We start from the raw sequence: 15460 nt of genomic DNA on the forward strand, positions 1-15460 counted from the left end.
ATTTTAATCATTTTCTTTTTATATGTTTTAGAATTATAAACATTATATGTGAATGCGAGATGTTGCATACCACAATGGACAAATCTTTAAATTGCAGTTTTTGAAGATACCTCAGAGGCACTCTTAATATAAACATTTTTTTAATGAAAAAACTTAAGAAAGTAAAATTAATTATTGAGCTTAACTCCTAAATTAGTGGAGTTGAGCACGTCACCAACCCTTGTTCTAACTTGATTCAGGGATTTAGCTTAGACAGACTAGAGCGGCATTTCTGAAAGGGTGTTTAGAAGATGTCCTGCATCAAATCATTCAAGGCTGTTTTTCAAAGGTGAGGATTTCTAAGTCCCTCTCTAAAACTACTAAATCAGAACGCCAGTATAGATTTCAAAATTCTCAATTGTAAATAAGTTATCCTGGTGAATTGTGTGTCTGTAGTGCTAGTTATTAGTACTCTTTCAGGATCAAACCCACTCTTCCATATTTGGCCTTGTGATGCTGAAGCCGGTTGTGGGTAACCACCAGTGTCATTTTGCCACCTGGCTTCCGGTTAGGTTCTGCCAATGGGGGAGCTAGAGAACGCACTCCTTCCGGTTTGCTTGCTATTCCTGTCAGTATCATCTAGCTGTGGTTCTTCACCCCAGCAGTTCTAGCTTTTTCTAGTAGCAGTTGGTTCTAGTTTCCACTATTTCCCCATCTCCCAGAACCCAGTTCATGGCACTCTCTCAGAGTATCTTCTGAAATCTGGGTTCCAGCTCCACTGGATTCTCCTCTGCGTTCTGAAGCACCAGTGCCATCCAGGCAACTTCCTCACCTCAGAGGTCTGGATTCCAGGCTCCACCTTCTCCAAGCTTGTAGCTTCCAACAACCCCAACCTTTCACCTTTCCCCACAGGCCTACTGGTAGCAGCTGCTTTCTGCAATTACTTTATCTGAGTATTTGTTCCTTTTTCCCCTGTCAGTCCTCCAATATCTATATAACTAAATTTCCCTGTATCAATTCTCTCTTAAAATAATTGGTGTGGTTTCTTTTTTCCACTAAACCCTGACTGATACAAATGTTAATGTTTGAGTTCTAGTGAGTAGGGACATTAAGGAGACAACATATCTCTAAGACAGACTCTTCCAATTATCAATTGTTTAAATCCCTCTTTTGGTACCAATATACAAAAGGGTGGTGCCAGGAGTTTCAACCACTGTATTTTAATGCCTTAAGAAATTTCCAGGCCAGGCACAGCACTTTGGGAGGCCGAGGCTCACAAGGTCAGGAGATCGAGACCACGGTGAAACCCCGTCTCTACTAAAAATACAAAAAATTAGCCGGGCGCGGTTGTGGGCGCCTGTAGTCCCAGCTACTCGGGAGGCTGAGGCAGGAGAATGGCGTGAACCCGGGAGGCGGAGCTTGCAGTGAGCCGAGATCGCGCCACTGCACTCCAGCCTGGGCTGGGTGACAGAGCGAGACTCCGTCTCAAAAAAAAAAAGAAATTTCCAGGCCAGGCACAGTGGCTCATGCCTGTAATCCCAACACTTTAGGAGGCCAAGGCGGGCAGATCACCTGAGGTCAGGAGTTCAAGACCAGCCTGGCCAACATGGTGAAATCCCATCTCCACTAAAAATACAAAAATTAGCTGGGCACGGTGGTTGGTGCCTGTAGTCTCAGCTACTCGGGAGACTGAGTCAGGGGAATCACTTGAACCGGGGAGGCGGAGGTTGCAGTGAGCCAAGATCTCACCACTGCACTCCAGCCTGGGTGACAGAGCAAGACTTCATCTCAAAAAAATAAAATAAAATAAAATAAATTTCCAGAAGCTTTGGGTTCTAGAATAGCTGATAACAAAGTTGAAATTCTATTATCAAAAATGAAGAATTCTTACATAATCTTTCCCAGAATCAGAGCCAATTCAGTTCAACAGAGAAGAAGACCATGTATGATATATCCGCAAGCAGAACAAAAATATTTTTTTAAGAAAGATTTTTAGGCCGGGCGCGGTGGCTCATGCCTGTAATCCCAGCACTTTGGGAGGCCAAGGCAGGTGGATCACAAGGTCAGGAGATCGAGACCATCCTGGCCACCATGGTGAAACCCTGTCTCTACTAAAAATCTAAAAATTAGCTGGACATGGTAGCATGCACCTGTAGTCCCAGATACTTGGGAGGCTGAGGCAGGAGAATTTATTGAACCCAGGAGGCAGAGGCTCCAGTGAGTCAAGATCACACCACTGCACTCCAGCCTGGCGACAGAGCGAGACTCCATCTCAAAAAAAATAAAAATAAAAATAAAAAAAGATTTTTTCTTCTTAAGGGCTTCCATAGGTTGCATTACTTGCACTATCTGCAGACAAAAGACCAAATGTTGTATTTATATGTAAGGGCATCCATGATGTTATGCACTTCGTCAAAATGATTTCAAGTTTATCTTTCTTTATTAGGGCACTGCTTCCAGGTGAGCTTATTGTTGTTCCCTGCTGCACCTTACATTATGTATTTCTACCTTCCTGTCTTGACTCAGGCAGTTTCTTTTGTCTGAGAGTCCTTATTGAATATACAAATACCTGAGCAGTCCTCATAATGGATACTCAACACATGTTGGAACTGGCTTGGATTGCGTTTCTTCTACAGTGAGTCTTCCTCAGAATTAGTCTGCTTTGAAGTGCGATAGCAGTTACTTTATGTGCACATTTTATTTACACAGAGCACATGTTCTCTTCTGAATTGCTTGTGTCTATGTTCAATCTTTCCTCCTAGATTTATAAACTCTTTAAAGACACACCATATATCTTACAGATTCTCGTATCACCACAGTAACCCACAGACCTTGCACAGAATATTGACCAGTAAGTGCTGAGTGAATAGTGACCTAACAAATAGTCATCTACTGTTTGATAGGTCTTTCTCCTCTCCTTATACTGTAGATATCTCAAAAACTTTTGAAAATGTAAAGGGCATAAATAATATCTAATGTGCTTTATACTGTGTCCACAGTATTATAAAATAATATTTTCACTTTTCTAGATCTGCATGATACTTCCCATACATTAACTGTTTAAGTTTCGGTGACAACTCTTCCATTTTTACCAAGAAAACTGAGGCTCTGAGAACTTAAGTAACCATGTCCAAGGTCACATAACAAGACAGTGATGTTTCTGGAATTCGAAAAGGGCTCTTTCACATACATTGCATGGTCTCTTGGGAAGTCAGAGCTTAGACAGTGACGATAGCAGTGATGAGCTCACCTGACAGATTGCTCTTTCTCCTCTGCAGAGACTTGCTTCAACACCAGGAAGAACATGAAAGGCTGACTCATAATTCCCAGAAGCAGCGCCAGTTCATGTGCTGGGATTCTGACCACACATCTAACGATCAGGTCAGGGAGTCAGATTTCTGCTGGATTTAGAAAAGCATCTATGTGTTTATGAAAGAAACCCAATGGATTTTTAATAGTACCGCAGCTCTTGGAGGCTCTACATCCACCCTTTCTCCCCAGCCAAGAGCATGGCTGTGGGAGAAGGAAGGCAGGCAGCAGACAGGTAAGTGTGACTTCCTCACTTCCCCTACCTTCTCATCTTAAAGCCATGGAGTGGTTGCTGGGTAACCCACTCCTACATATATTGGTTCATAAAGCCTAGTGAGTCACTGAAATTCTTACTGATGCACAAAATTTCAAACACACTAGTAACACAGAGGGCCATGGTGCAGATGACTTGAGCACACATAATGTATTTTCTGCTCCCATTGAGCTGTTTGAAAATAGCATTGGCTTGGCATGGTGGTGTGAACCTGTAGTCCCAGCTACTCCGGAGGCTGAGGTGGGAGAATTGCTTGAACCCAGCAATTAGAGATCAACCTGGGAGACACAGTGACTCTCTGCCTTTTTTTTTTTTTTTTTTTTTTTTTAAGGCCGAGTACAGTGGTCCATGCCTATAATCCTAATATTTTGGGAGGCCAAGGTGGACTGATTGCTTGAGCCCAGGTGTTCAAGACCAGCCTGGGCAAACGGTGGAACCTCCTCTCTGCAAAAAAATACAACAACAATAACAACAACGAATTAGCCAGGCCTGAAAAACTAGCCAGTCATGGTGGCATGCATGGTGGCGTGCGCCTGTCGTCCCAGCTACTCAGGAGGCTGAAGTGGGAGGATCACCTGAGCCCAGGGAAGATCAAGGCTGCAGCGAGCCGAGATTGCGCCACTGTGCTCCAGCCTGGGTGTCAGAGTGAGACTCTGTCTTAAAGAAAAGAAAGGTTTAATATCACCTTTGGTGGCACCCTCCACAGAGTATTTATACTACAGAATATGTTTTATAAAAATATTTGTTTGGGAAGCCGAGGCCGGTGGATTACCTGAGGTCAGGAGTTCGAGATCAGCCTGACTAACACGATGAAACCCCATCTCTACTAAAAATACAAAAATTAGCTGGGCGTGGTGGCACATACCTGTAATCCCAGCTACTTGGGAGGCTGAGGCAGGAGAATCACTTGGGAGGCAGAGGTTGCAGTGAGGCAGAGGTTGCAGTGAGCTGAGATTGCGCCACTGCACTCCAGCCTGGGCAACAAGAGCAAAACTCCGTCTCAAAATATATATATGTGTGTGTGGATAGATACATATATATGCTAATAACTTTACAGAACTTTCATATAATTTAGACAGGTGTCTAGGTTCTCCAGAGTCTCAAAAAAAATAATATCTCCTCTTTCTCTATATAACATTTGATAAATAAGATGGTCTTATTGCAAGACAAATATTAGAACAAAGATCAAACTGCTTAATTTCCTACATCAATTCAAGCAGATATCTCTCAAACTTTTAGGCAAAATAATTGACCAGATTACTTTGCTTCTCTCACTCCTGCTCCTCCTCCTTCACCCCTCTCTTGCCTCTCTTGCCTCTTTTTCTAACAACTTAGCCTTCCCTTTCTACCTCTCTCCCTTTTAATTCTCACCCTTTCTTTCCTTTTATAGAGGAGGGGCTTAACCTTTAAGAAATTGCTTTGTTTGCTGTACTCTCTCAAAAGCTTGGTTTGAGCAGCCAACCCTGTTTGCATAAAATAAAAGTTAGAAAACTAAAAGTTTTGTGAACCAAGGGTGGAGGAAAACGTTATGCATTTTATCACATAGTTCATCATCCTATCAGCCAAGAATGAGGTTCCGTTTTTCTGAGTAATCCCTCATCTACCCACATCCTATATTGGCAAAATATCTGCGTAAGAGGAATTGGCAGGAGCTATCAGAGAACTAAAAATTATCGATTAAGTGTAAAAATATGTCTGCAGTTACCAGTAAGTTAGTATTTTCACTATTAAAGAAATAGGATATTTTATCATTACAATTGGTTATGTAATTTGGCTTTTCACCATTATTTAGGTACTTTTATAGAGTTATGAGTAATATTTCATTTTTTGACAAAAAGAAAATAGAATCATGAAGATTAACTATTTCTCAAGATAGGGCAAGGATAATAACAGTATAGATTTCTCAAAATGAGCAGATAGAAAAATCAATCCAAACAAACTGAGAGAAGGAAGTCAAATTGGAACCATCCAAAATGATATAACCATGAAATGCGATCATTAAAACAGCCATGAGGTTAATTTACTTAACACTTTTTTTCATCCACTGGAGTCAGCAGATTATTCCAAGGTGAAGAAAAAGCATAGATGTAACCTCGTAAGAGGAGAGCTGTGGGACACAGCTACAGACAAAGCCAGCCTGAGAAAAAGGCACAAAGGCTGAATATTAAATTTATATGGTGGTACTGGAAGGCAGCCAGGAAAGGTTTGCCCTGCTTTTTATTCCCAAATCTGTAGTTAGGACGGTACCATAAGATGCTCTAGGTAAACATGAAGGCTCAGATGCCCAGATGTAAATGGCTGCCTCATACAGTCACACAGGGTATTGACTGCACAACTCCAGTGGACACCGTTCACATAGACTACAATGAGAAAAAGCCCCCTGAATTTGTGAACATGGATGCCCTTCTGTGCTAAACTACAGGGAATAACAGAAAAAAAAGGAGAAGATAAAATTTTATATAAAGTACGATAAATATTTTTTCAAATAAAACATATACATAGAAAAAGGATCAGAAGGAAGTACATCAAAATAAAATTTATAGAGGTATACATGAATTCATTTTTTCTTATTCCTAGTCTTCTATATTTTCACATTGAATAAATTAGCAGTTTTAAAATAAATTAGCAACATTTAATAAAGTAGTACCTTAAAACATCCAGATTGATACTTACTTATAGCTTCAATGTTATAAACTATCAGAGATGTAATGATTAGAATGGTTTGTATACCAACGGAAAGTCTTTTAGAAAAATGAGCACTATTTTTCTACATTTGTTTGCATTTTAACCTAGCTTTATAATTTCAACTATTCAACTAAATATAAGAATGAGCTTTGCTTGTGAAAATTCTGATATTATAAACACTAGAGAACTTCTATATGGTGCGTCCAAAGATAGATCAGGTTTCAAGCACTGTTCCCTCAGGCTCCAAAGTCCTCTCAGTTCTGCCTGCCTCTTGGGTTGGCGTCCATCAAGATAACTGCCAGCAATGAGGGCTACCTGCTTCCTGGTTCACAGCCAATGGGCAGAGACTGTCCACCTCTAAACTAATCACAGACAAAGAAGAGGATTGGTTTAATTAGTAGGGAATAGATGGAATCAAGGGCAAATACCGATCTGTGAGGCCTGGAATGTATTCAGTCTGGGGGTTCTCTTTAACTAAAACAATAAAAAAATTATTCCAAAAATGAACATTTATTTGGAAAGAAAAAACATAACAAATTATAATTTTTTAATGCAAAATGCCTACATAGACATCACAAAATCCAGAAGAGATAATGTAATATTTGTAATGTTTGTATTACGTTCCTGACCCATATCTATCGTGCTTTTTTTTTTTTTTTTTTTTTTTTTTTTGTGGAGTACAGTGGTGCCATCTTAGCTCACTGCAGTCTCAACCTCCTGGACTCAAGCAATCTTCCTCTCTCATCCTCCTGAGTAGCTGGTACTATAGGCACGAGCCACCATGCCTGATCAACTTTTCTTACTTTTTTGTAGGGTTGGGGTTTTACCACGTTGCCCAGGCTGGTCTTAACTACTGGACTCAAGTGACCCGTCTGTCTTGGCCTCCCAAAGTGCTGTGATTAAAGGCATGAATCACCATGTCCAGTCTCCTATGACACTTTTATCTGCATGATTTTGGCCACATACTCTTTTTTTGTTTTGTTTTGTTTGAGATGGAGTCTCGCTCTGTCACCCAGGCTCACTGCAACCTCTGTCTCCCCGGTTCAAGCAATTCTCTGCCTCAGCCTCCTGAGTAGCTGGGATTACAGGCACCTGCCACCATGCCTGGCTGATTTTTGTATTTTTAGTAGAGACGGGTTTCACCATCTTGGTCAGACTGGTCTTGAACTCTTGACCATGTTATCCACCCACCTCGGCCTCCCAAAGTGCTGGGATTACAGGCATGAGCCACCATGCCTGGCCAGCCACATACTCTTTGATTGCCTCTTCTTATGACAACTTCGTAATAGTTAATAAAGAAAAAAATAGAAATACAGTTCAATCTTTCCTCTCACATACGTAATTGAAATTGTTATTGAAATTTTGAAAACTTTCTTTTAGTGTCACAATTTATTATGAGTGAAGTCACACGAATTTTCAGGAATACTGTCAAATTTTGGTAAACCTCTATTAAGTTGTTTTTTGATCTTTGACTATAAGATTTTCCACAGTTTAGCTTCTGAATTCATTCATACCCCTCAAATCTTGAATCTCCTCCATGCCCACATACTACCAGTACCAGGCACCACAGGACCTGTTCATGGCTGCATACGTCCTATGTATGGGCCAGCCCAGCACATTGGATGGTAGGGCTATTTCTAGAAACCATTTCTATACCAAGGCAGCTAGCTGTACTTGGAGGTAGGTGCAAACCAGGTAAATAAATGCCACTAAATCCACACAAAAAAATCTCCCCATTCACCATCCCCTTAATTAAATCTCAAAAATGTCCTATGCCACTGTACACCTTTCAGCTGAAGAGCAAGTGTGATGGAGGGGAGGAAGCTGGAGAGTGAAACAAAAATCAATCCTATTATAACTATGAGAGTTAAAATATTTTATTGTTACAAAATTTTACAAAAACACATGAGCATGTTCAATCAGTATCTAGGCCCCAAAAGATCGAATTCTATTTGGGAATAAGCTATCAAAAAAATATTGTCTGGAAAAAGGAATAGTGCACAATATACTTTTTGTGACACTGATCAAATTATATCTGCTTTTTAGCTAATCCATTGATAATTAATGTATTGCATTAAGGTATTACATACCCAATGTGAGCCTTCATCCTATTTCATGAGAAGGTTAGGGTAGTCACAGAAATATTATCACCAGACACTGCCTTTGAAGAGCTACTGACCTGACAGAGGCATCAAAATCTATAAGCATTCATTTTCTCCTTTAAGAGACTTGATAGATTAAAAGCAAACAATAAGGCTGGGCGAGATGGCTCATGCCTATGATCCCAGCACTTTGGGAGGCTGAGGCAAGCGGATCCCTTGAGGTCACGAGTTCAAGACCAGCCTGGCCAACATGGTTAAACCTGGTATCTACTAAAAATACAAAAATTAGCCGGATGTGGTGGCACACACCTGTTTTCTTAGCTACTTGGGAGGATGAGGCATGAGAATCACTTGAATCCAGGAGGCAGAGGTTACAGTGAGCTAAGATTATGACACTGCACTTCAGCCTGGGCCACAGAGCAAGACTGTGTCTCAAAAAAGAAAAGAATAAGATGAATATATCTTGTCATTAATAATATCTTAATTTTGTATTACAAACAATAATTACATGAAAAAATAAAGGCTAGAGTAGAGCTCTTTAAAAAATAGTTTGGTTGGAGATTCACAGTGAGTTTGCTCAATAAATAATGCTTACCAAGCTATAGTATGCATTGTTTTATCTTGAATACAAAGCTATTTAACTTTTGCATCAGTTTTATGGTTGAGGGACTAGAGCACATGATTAAATTTATAGATAATAGCAAATTAGAATAAATGGTTATTACTCTGGAGGACAGGATTAGAATTCTAAATGACTTTATAAAGCTGGAGAAGGAAGCTTGTAAACTAATGAGCAACAGCATTGAGAAATGTATGGGGAAATATACTTGGGATTTTTTTTTAAAAGCTACACAAACGGGCCGGGCGCGGTGGCTCAAGCCTGTAATCCCAGCACTTTGGGAGGCCGAGGCGGGCGGATCACAAGGTCAGGAGATCGAGACCATCCTGGCTAACACGGTGAAACCCCGTCTCTACTAAAAATACAAAAAACCAGCCAGGCGAGGCGGCGGGCGCCTGTAGTCCCAGCTACTCAGGAGGCTGAGGCCGGAGAATGGCATGAACCCAGGAGGCGGAGCTTGCAGTGAGCCGAGATCGCGCCACTGCACTCCAGCCTGGGTGACAGAGCAAGACTCCGTCTCAAAAAATAAAAAAAAATAAAAATAAAGAAATGAAAAATAAAAGCTACACAAACAAAATATAGCAAATTCCTGAACAAACTTTTTAAAAATTAATTAATTAATGTTTGAGGTAGGGTCTCACTCTGTTGCCCAAGCTGGAGTGCAGTGGTGTGATCTCGGCTCATTGCAACCTCTGCCTCCTGGCTTCAAGTGATTCTCACGCCTCAGCCTCCTGAGTAGCTGGAATAACAGGTGCACACCACCTTGCCTGGCTAATCGCTGTATTTTTAGGAGAGAAGGGGTTTCACCATTTTGGAAGGCTAGTCTAGAACTTCTGGCCTCAAGTGATCTGCCCACCTTGACCTATGAAAGTACTGGGGTTACAGGCATGAGCCACAGTGCCCAGCCGAACAAACTTTTTTTAATGTAGAAACTGTCATTCATCACACATTGAACACACATTAACAACATATGGCAATTATGTTTTGTAAAAAAGTTTTACTTTGGACATGGTTTAACAGTGTAATTGGAAGGAAACAGAAAGCAAATGTTTTTCTGCTACATCTGGTGCCATGCAATCTCTCTGGCATCCAGGTTCACTCTAAGTTAGGAGCAATGGTTCTCTAAGGACATTTGAATACAGAACTTGTACACCTGATACATTTCTCCACTGAGTGAAAGTAATGACTCAGAAGCCATCACCACACACACACACACACACACACACACACACACATCTCTAAAACTGGGGTCTAAGTCAATGCAGTACTTACAAAGCATTTATGCTGGGCGCAGTGGCTCAAGTCTATAATCGCAGCTACTCAGGAGGCTGAGGCTAGAGGATTGCTTGAGCCCAAGAGTTAGCCCAGGCAACGTAGCAAGACACCATCTCTATAAAAATAATAATAAAAATTGTCACCAGGCATGGTGGCTCATGCCTGTAATCCCAGCACTTTGGGAGGCCAAGGCAGGTGGATCACCTGAGGTCAGGAGTTCAAGACCAGCCTGGCCAACATGGTGAAACCCTGTCTTTACTAAAAATACAAAACCTAGCTGGGCGTGGTGGCACATATCTGTAGTCCCAGCTACTCTGGAGGTTGAGGCAGGAGAATTGCTTGAGCCCAGGAGACGGAGGTTGAAGTGAGCCAAGATCGCACCATTGCACTCCAGCCTGGGCAACAAGAGTGAAACTCCACCACAAAATAATAATAATAATTGTTAGAATATTTTCATATAAAACATTGCACCAAGTACAGTATTTTAGGCAATAAAATACATAGTGTGTGGTCCCTGTGGATGAAGAAAGATTTAGAAGGATTAAAAACACAGTAATAGGACAGGCACAGTGGCTCACACCTATAATCCCAGCATTTTGGGAGGCCAAGGAGGGCAAATCACTTGAGGCCGGGAGTTTGAGACTAGCCTGGCCAACATGGTGAAACCCCATTTCTACTAAAATTACAAAAAATCAGCCAGGCGTGGTGGCATGCTTGTAATCCCAGCTACTCAATTTAGGAACCTGAGGCATGAGAATCACTTGAACAGGGAGGCAGAGGTTGCAGTGATCCGAGATTTCACCCCTGCACTCCAGCCTGGGCAACAGAGCGAGACTCTGTCTTAAAGGAAAAAAAAAAAAGCAATAATATGCATTTCTCTCCTTAATTAAATGGTGAATAAACTTCATTTATTCTATAACTAAAATTAGTGGCATTTGCCAGTTGTACATACGTGTCATATGATTCTTTCAGGGATAATATGAGGTATTGAATGTTAATAAATGTAGAAATATGTATAAAAATCAATGTAATACTTAGAGCAACGTCACAAACACATTTATAGTAGCTTTGATAAGTTAGTCAGAAAGATTGTGGCCCACCCATATCAAAGGATCACAAAGCTGACAGCCTTCCGGAAGATTATGGCTAGTTAAAAATCAATAGCTGTATTTAGGCTGGCCACGGTGGCTCATGACTATAAGTCCAGCACTTTTTTATTTTTTGAGACAGAGTCTCGCTCTTGTCAACCAGACTGTGATTCTCCTGCCTCAACCTCTTGAGTAGCGGGGATTACAGGCATGCGCCACTATGCCCAGCTTGTAATCCCAGCACTTTGGGAGGCCAAGCCCAGTGCATCACCTGAGGCCGACAGTTCCAGACCAGCCCGGCCAACAAGATGAAACTACGTCTCTACCAAAAATACAAAAATTAGCAGGCGCCTGTAGTCCCAGCTACTCAGAGGCTGAGGCAGGAGAATCACTCAAACCCGGGAGGCGGAGGTTGCAGTGAGCCGAAATCCTGCCACTGCACTCCAGCCTGGGCAACAAGAGCTAGATTCTTGGGGGAAAAAAAATAATAATACAAGGAAAAGGATAAAGAAAAATCAATAGCTATATTTAATTTTGGCACAGATCATTTTATCACTCTGCTTTACTGGTATTTGAAAATCAATCACAAAAGTTTAAGGATATCCCATTAATTTCCCTGAGAGAGTGAATTATATAACAAGATTAGATTAAAACTGTGGTATTCAAAAACATCTGAACTCAGGAATTTCATGGGAAACAAATCACCATTTATATTTTATCCATATAATTTTAACCTGTTTTAAAATTGATGTATGATTTACAATATTTTTCCTCTGTAACATTTGTGTCAGTTGTGATAACTGTGTTTTGTCCTCAAGGATAATAAATACTCTAAAGAATTTCTTTATAGTATTTCCTAATTTATAGAAAATAAGTATCACTACAAGAAAAAGCAGTATCAATTTTTATCGATTAGGAAAGGTTTTATTACATTATTTATGTAAATAATGATAAATACAACATTTAAAGTATAACATATTTGATAGTCTTAGCAGCATAGAGTCTTTTTGTAACATAAAGTTCCCCCTAAAGCATTCCAATTTAAAATTTTCCTCAAAGCAAAAAGCTCTATGACTTAATTCTGAGGATTGGCACTTCAACTGGGTAACATGTCAAATGAGTTAGAGAAAGTGGGAAAAGACAGAATAGGAGTAGTGATTGGGAATTAAGGTTAAATATTTTTAAAATTAAAATTAAATATTTATTAAATAAAAATTAAATTAAATATGTTTAAAACTAAAATGAAAGGGGCTTCCATGGATTCATGATGATAAAGTGAATGAATTAAGGAGAATAATGTTCTTAACCATTCTTAAGTTTACAAGTATTTTTAAGAGGGCGGGGAGAGTAGAAGTATTTCCTGGTCGAGGCAAAACCCATCTAGCCACCATGGTTTTCACATTTTCACTAGAGCAGTGGTTCTCAAAATGTGGTTCCTGGACCAACAGCATCAACATCAGTCTGGGAATTGTTAGACTGCAAATCATCAGGCCCTATTCTAGACCTAGTGAACCAGAAATTGTGCAGTGGAGCCAGGAATCCTGATTTACCAAGCTCTACAGGTGATTCTAAAGCAGGATAAAGATGAAAAATCATGTCAGTAACACCTGGGAGATTTCAATACTACCAATGCCCAGGCCCAGGCTCAGACCAATTAAATCAGAATTTCTGGAAACATGGTTTTGGCATCAATAGGGTTTTCTTTTTTTTTTTTTTTTTTTTTTTTTTTTTTTTTTGAGACGGAGTCTCACTCTGTAGCCCAGGCTGGAGTGCAGTGGCCGGATCTCAGCTCACTGCAAGCTCCGCCTCCCGGGTTCACGCCATTCTCCGGCCTCAGCCTCCCAAGTAGCTGGGACTACAGGCGCCCGCCACCTCGCCCGGCTAGTTTTTTGTATTTCTTAGTAGAGACGGGGTTTCACCGTGTTAGCCAGGATGGTCTTGATCTCCTGACCTCGTGATCCACCCGTCTCGGCCTCCCAAAGTGCTGGGATTACAGGCTTGAGCCACCGTGCCCGGCAAAGGCTCCCAGTAGAGAACCATTGCCTTAGAGAGTACCTTTTCACCCCAGAGAAAAAAGCCAACTGGCTGAGTGCCGAAACTAACCCTCACTCAATGGATTAGTTGAATTCTGCATTTGTTTGTTTTACTTCCTTTTACAATGAAAGTTTTTCCTCAAAGAAGTGTGAAACCACAAGCTGAGTACAATCAGTCAAGGTTGATTAATTCCACTTAAACCATTAACACCCTTGTCAGCAGATCAGAACCCTGAGGAAATAGGGACCCTACAGTTTACTTTGTGTTTCCATGGCAAGGGGGAAGGAGGGTGACTATCCTAACCTGTAGGGCACAGTGAGGACACCTCAACCGCCAAGAATCTGGAGAAAGAGCCATGGCCCTAGTGAGAGAGAAGTTGGGGAGAATCCTACCAATGGAATACAGGCAGGCCCAGACAGCAGTTTAAAAGAACAAAAAAGTGGATGTGGTGTCACAGACAAATTTCACTTGCATCAGTCAGAGTTTACCTGAGGCCAGTCTTGTATAGCCAAATGGAGATTAGTAAGAAAGAAAGATAAACTATCTCTGAAATTATTTTGCAAAATAGTGGGAAAATTTTTTAAATTTGCTGACATTAAATGTACATGCAAATTTTTAGAGGTTTATCTTAGCAAGACTGGGGCTAATCACCACCATGAATAGTTCTTTGGAATCTGAGCCTGAGTGTTTACCAGTAGGGAAATGACAGGTTGTTCAAAAGGAAATGTTTCCCAAGTTCTGGTTGGGAGCTGGCATCAGAGAGATAGGAAAATCTAGAACTGTTCTCAGTTTCTCTAGCAACAAGATTTCAAAAAATTGTACTGAAAGTTCAGTGAACATTGTTACAGCGATTTCCATTCTTCATAAAAAGAATAAACTTGCAAAAACTGAGACTGAATGATTTAGCAATTGAATTACAAAAGATCAATGTTGGATATTCTGTGTTTTAAAACATCATAAAAATTAGATTAGTTTAATTTGCATTGAAGACACTTAGTGATAAAGTTACATGTTCAGTATTTGAAGCTGTGGCTTTGCATAAACAATAAATAATTAATAGAATTTTGAAACTTGGTCCAGGCCGGGCGTGGTGGCTCACGCCTGTAATCCCAGCACTTTGGGAGGCCGAGGTGGGCGGATCACGAGGTCAGGAAATCCAGACCATCCTGGCTAACACAGTGAAACCCCGTCTCTACTAAAAATACAAAAAAATTAGCCGGGCGCGGGGGCTGGCGCCTGTAGTCCCAGCTACTCAGGAGGCTGAGGCAGGGGAATGGCGTGAACCCGGGAGGCGGAGCTTGCAGTGAGTCGAGATCACGCCACTGCACTCCAGCCTGGGTGACAGAGCGAGACTCCGTCTCAAAAAAAAAAAAAGAAAGAAAGAAAGAAAGAAACTTGGTCCAAGCATATAAAATACTGCAAATACCAAGAAATAGCATGCAAAAAGAAAAAAAAGTTGAGACTGCAAAAGAGATTTTCTTGTTTTTTAAGATAGCATGAAAATATGCTTTAGTTTTCCCCTATAATAGTTCAAAACTTTTAGCTCTCCCAGAATCACATGGAAGGCTTGTTAAAACACAGAGTGCTGGGCCCCACCTCCAGAGTTCTGATTCTAGAGGTCTGAAGTCCAAGCCAATTCTGCATTTCTAACAAGTTCTCTGGTGTTGCTGATGATACTAGGTATGGGAACCGCATTTTGAGAAGTAATAATTTTTATTTGTTTATTTATTTTTATTTAATTTTTTTGAGACAGAGTCTCACTCTGTTGCCCAGGCTGCAGTGCAGTGGTGCAATCTCAGCTCACTGTAACCTCCTCCTCTTTGGTTGAAGCAATTCTCCTGCCTCAGCCTCCTACGTAGCTGGGATTACAGGTGTGTGCCACCACACCTGCCTAATTTGTGTTTTTTTAGTAGAGTCGAGGTTTCACCATGTTGGCCATGCTGATCTTGAACTCCTGACCTAAGGTGGTCCACCCACCTTGGCCTCCCAAAGTGCTGGGATTACAGTCATGAGCCACTGTGCCTGGCCTGAAAAGTACTGATTTAGAATAATGAATAAATTATAACCTGTAGGATTTGTTTAAAATTATATAACA

General features: G+C 40.8%; 1 protein-coding gene across 2 annotated transcripts in view; it reads left to right on the forward strand.

Annotated features, from left to right (window-relative positions):
* Positions 1-3257: 3257 nt before the first annotated feature.
* The window catches only part of PTP4A1 (protein tyrosine phosphatase 4A1), a 51938-nt gene continuing 39735 nt past the window's right edge, over positions 3258-15460 (forward strand). Inside the window, exon 1 of one of the 2 annotated variants that reach the window (XM_050788651.1) lies at positions 3258-3523. The gene's annotated coding sequence lies outside the window, so the exon portion shown is untranslated. The remainder of the gene's footprint in view (positions 3524-15460) is intronic. The other variant, XM_050788649.1, reaches the window with a different exon arrangement.

The sequence above is a fragment of the Macaca thibetana genome, chromosome 4, assembly GCF_024542745.1.
Source record: "Macaca thibetana thibetana isolate TM-01 chromosome 4, ASM2454274v1, whole genome shotgun sequence".
Taxonomy (NCBI): Eukaryota; Metazoa; Chordata; class Mammalia; order Primates; family Cercopithecidae; genus Macaca; species Macaca thibetana.